Here is a 5,069-nt window from a genome sequence, read left to right on the forward strand (position 1 = left end):
AGCACCTTTGATCTCCATCCAGGAGAGCAAGTCATGACAACAGAACAGAATAGAATATAATAATAGAATATAACAAAATATAAAATAATAGATCAGAATATAACAGAGCAGAATATAATATGATATCACAAAATATGATATAATTGTCAGGTTCGTCGTAAAAAGTGGACCAAAATGCAGCGGGTATATGAATAGTCATCTTCTTTTATTAGAAGGAAACCAAACCAAACCAAACCAAAACGACGACGACGACGACGACGACGACGACGACGACGACGACGACCAGTCCTGTAAGGTACTAAAGACTATACAAAGAACTACCCACAAAACCCATGGAAAAACACCCCTACTAAATAGGACCTTCAATTAGAGGCAACAAGGAACAGCTGCCTCCAATTGAAGGTCAGCCCAATTAACTAAACATAGAAATATAAGAACTAGAACGAACATAGAAATATATTAACATAGAACATAACCCCGAAACACACAAAACAAACACACCCCTGCCACGTCCTGACCAACTACAATAACAAAATGATCCCTTTGCTGGTCAGGACGTGACAATAATAGATTAGATTAGAATATCATATAATAGAAAATAATATAATAATAGAATATAATATAATAATAGAATATAACAAAATATAAAATAATAGATTCGAATATAATAAAATAGACAGAATATAATATAATAGATTAGAGTATAATATTATTGAACAGAATGTAATAGAACAGAAAATAATATAATATAACAAAATATAATATATTAGATTAGAAAATAATAGAACATAATATAATAGAGCAGAATAAAATATAATATAACATAATATAATATAACAAAATATAATAGAATAGAGTAGAATGTAATAGACCAGAATATAATATAATAGAGTAGAAAATAGTACAATAGAGCAGAATATAATATAATAGACTAGAATATAATATAATAAAACAGAATACAATCTAATAGAACAGGACAAAGTATAATATAATATAATAGAACAGAATATAATAAAATAAAACAGAATAGAACAGAATATAATAGAATAGAACAGAGTATAATATAATATAATAGAGTAGAATATAATATAATAGAACAGAACCGAGTATAATATAATAGAATATAATACAGTAGAATATAATATAATAGAACAGAACAGAGTATAATAAAATAGAATATAATAGAGTAGAATAGAATATACTTGAACAGAGTATAATAAAACAGAAAAGAGTAGAATATAATAGAATAGAATAGAACAGAAAATAATAGAACAGAACAGAGTATAATAGAATAGAGTAGAATAGAAAACAATAGAGTAGAATAGAATATAATTGAAGAGAATATAATAGAACAGAAAATAATAGAACAGAATATAATAGAATAGAGAAGAATATTTTTGAATAGAACATAATATAATATAATAAAACAGAATATATTGAATAGAGTGAAATATAATATTAAAGAGTAGAACAGAGTAGAATATAATATAATAGAGCAGAATATAGTTGAATAGAATAGAATATAATGGAATAGAATGGAACAGAGTAGAAATAATACAATTTAATAGAGGAGAATATAGTTGAATATAGTAGAATATAATAGAATAGAATACAATATAATAGAACAGAGTAGAATATAATATAATAGAGCAGAATATAGTTGAATAGAATAGAATATAATGGAATAGAAAAGAGTAGAATATAATACAATTTAATAGAGGAGAATATAGTTAAATATAGTAGAATATAATAGAATACAATACAGTATAATAGAACAGAGTAGAATATAATAGAACCGAGTAGAATATAATATAATATAATAGAGGAGAATATAGTTGAATATACTATAATAGAATAGAATAGAATACGATATAATAGAACAGAGTAGAATATAATATAATATAATAGAGCAGAATATAATATAATAGAGCAGAATATAATAGAACAGAGCAGAATATAATATAATATAATAGAGTAGAGTATAATATAATAGAGTAGAATATAATATAATAGAGCAGAATATTATCGAATAGAAAATAATAGAACAAAATATAATAGAATAGAGTATAATATATTTGAATAGAAGAGAATATAATATATAATAGAGCCGAATATAGTTGAATAGAGTAGAATAAAATATAATAGAGCAGAGTATAATATAATATAATAGAGCAGAATATAGTTGAATAGAATAGAATGTAATATAATAGAGCAGGATATAGTTGAATATAGTAGATTATAATAGAATAGAATAGATTATAATAGAACCGAGTAGAATATGATATAATATAATAGAATATAATAGAGCAGAATATAGTTGAATATAGTAGAATATAATATAATAGAACAAAGTAGAATATAATAGAATATAATAGAGCAGAGCAGAGTAGAATATAATAGAATATAATAGAGCAAAATATAGTTGAATATAGTAGAATATAATATAATATAATAGAACAGAGTAGAATATAATAGAATATAATAGAGCAAAATATAGTTGAATATAGTAGAATATAATAGAATAGAATATAATAGAGCAAAATATAGTTGAATATAGTAGAATATAATAGAGCAAAATATAGTTGAATATAGTAGAATATAATATAATAGAATATAATAGAACAGAGTAGAATATAATAGAACATAATAGAATAGAATAGAGTAGAATTATAATAGAAACTAATTTAATACATTGAGTTGGCAGTCCTGTTCGGCAATGAAGCTTGCAAACAATAATACACAGTAGTGCAATACAGCTAATTGGTTTTGAGACTTACTCATGGCAGGTCACTGTGGTATGTTTTTCAGGATGGTTGTATTTGAGAGTGAATCCTCTCTCTCTCAGTCTCTCTCTCTCTCCCTCTCTGAGCCTGGACAGCTGGCCAGATGGATCTTTACACAGGCAGTGTGTTTTGGCTCAGATCTGTCTCCTGGACTCTCTTTTTTTTCGTGACAATTTTCAAAGAAGGCTTAAGATGCAAGAGGATGAATGAAGTTGATTGTGCAAAGGGTTGAAACACAACACACCACAAAATTGAGATGACATTTTGACCATTTAATTGAGCCTGAATATAATTATTTACTCATAATGGAAGAAATAAAGGATTGAAATACAATTTACTCACACAGAATAGGTCCCAAGGACTGCAGTTGCGAAACCTTCTCTGTTCCAGGGAGAAAGAGAGCATCATAATTACCAGACCAGCTGGTACATGTCCAGATCCAGGGTCCATTCTGAACTCTGATTGGCTGATAGGGTTGATATACAGCCCACAGTGACCAATAACGAGGTCTGTAACACTGGGAAATCCCCACCCATCATAGTGGAGTAGAGACGGAAGTTTCCCCAGAGCTGTGTGAATGTAGGCCACTTGGACCCAATGCTCTCACAAAGTGTCCCTGACAAAGTGTCCCTGACAAGGTGTCCTTGAGAGCGGGAGGTCAGGCAGGGATTGACAGAGACAGAGTTAACAGGAGGAGTACCTGGACAGAGACAGAGTTAACAGGAGGAGTACCTGGACAGAGACAGAGTTAACAGGAGGAGTACCTGGACAGAGACAGAGTTAACCTGTTATGGATAGGGGGCAGTATTTTCACAGCCGGATAAAAAACGTACCCGATTTAATCTGATTATTACTCCTGCCCAGAAACTAGCATATGCATATAATTATTAGCTTTGGATAGAAAACACTCCAAAGTTTCTAAAACTGTTTGAATGGTGTCTGTGAGTATAACAGAACTCATTTGGCAGGCCAAAACCTGAGAAGATTCTGTACAGGAAGTACCCTGTCTGACCATTTCTTGGCCTTCTTTGCCATCTCTATCCATTACAGAGGATCTCTGCTGTTACGTGACACTTCCTACAGCTCACATGGTCTCTCAGAAGGCGGCAAAAAGCTGAATTGTGGCTTTGCAGGCTCTGGTTGAAACAAAGTAGCGCGTTTGGGTAGTGGCTGGTTACAGTACTGTGAGACTCAGGCGCGTGCCCGCGTCGACAGAATGCTTTGTTTTCTTTCCTCTGTTTCCCTAAACGCAGATTCCCGGTTGGAATATTATCGCTTTTTTACGAGAAAAATGGCATAAAAATTGATTTTAACCTCTCTGGGCTAGGCGGGACGAATTCGTCCCACCAACGCAACAGCCAGTTGAATCCCGTGGCGCGATATTCAAATACCTTAGAAATACTATTACTTCAATTTCTCAAACATATGACTATTTTACAGCATTTTAAAGACAAGACTCTCGTTAATCTAACCACACTGTCCGATTTCAAAAAGGCTTTACAACGAAAGCAAAACATTAGATTATGTCAACAGAGTACCCAGCCAGAAATAATCAGACACCCATTTTTCAAGCTAGCATATAATGTCACAAAAACCCAAACCACAGCTAAATGCAGCACTAACCTTTGATGATCTTCATCAGATGACAACCCTAGGACATTATGTTATACAATACATGCATGTTTTGTTCAATCAAGTTTATATTTATATAAAAAACCAGCTTTTTACATTAGCATGTGACGTTCAGAACTAGCATACCCCCCGCAAACTTCCGGGGAATTTACTAACAATTTACTAAATTACTCACGATAAACGTTCACAAAAAGCATAACAATTATTTTAAGAATTTTAGATATAGAACTCCTCTATGCACTCGATATGTCCGATTTTAAAATAGCTTTTTGGTGAAAGCACATTTTGCAATATTCTAAGTACATAGCCCAGCCATCACGGGCTAGCTATTTAGACACCCAGAAAGTTTAGCCTTCACCAAAATCAGATTTACTATTACAAAAGTTTGATTACCTTTGTTGTCTTCGTCAGAATGCACTCCCAGGACTGCTACTTCAATAACCTGTTAGGGCTAGGGGGCAGTATTGACACGGCTGGATAAAAAACATACCCGATTTAATCTGGTTACCACTCCTACCCAGTAACTACAATATGCATATACTTATTACATATGGATAGAAAAAACCCTAAAGTTTCTAAAACTGTTTGAATGGTGTCTGTGAGTATAACAGAACTCAAATGGCAGGTCAAAACCTGAGAGATTCCTTTACAGGA

At 31.6% G+C, this 5,069-nt stretch overlaps 1 protein-coding gene across 1 annotated transcript in view; it reads right to left on the minus strand.

Annotated features, from left to right (window-relative positions):
* The window catches only part of LOC106570725 (NHS-like protein 3), a 113,570-nt gene extending 110,397 nt beyond the window's left edge, over positions 1 to 3,173 (minus strand). The window contains exons 1-2 of the mRNA XM_045695062.2: positions 3,126 to 3,173; positions 2,778 to 2,969 (exon numbers count right to left, since the gene is read on the minus strand). The gene's annotated coding sequence lies outside the window, so the exon portion shown is untranslated. The remainder of the gene's footprint in view (positions 1 to 2,777; positions 2,970 to 3,125) is intronic.
* Between the last annotated feature and the right edge of the window lie 1,896 nt (positions 3,174 to 5,069).

This window comes from Salmo salar, chromosome 14, assembly GCF_965601325.2.
Source record: "Salmo salar chromosome 14, fSalSal1, whole genome shotgun sequence".
Classification (NCBI taxonomy): Eukaryota; Metazoa; Chordata; class Actinopteri; order Salmoniformes; family Salmonidae; genus Salmo; species Salmo salar.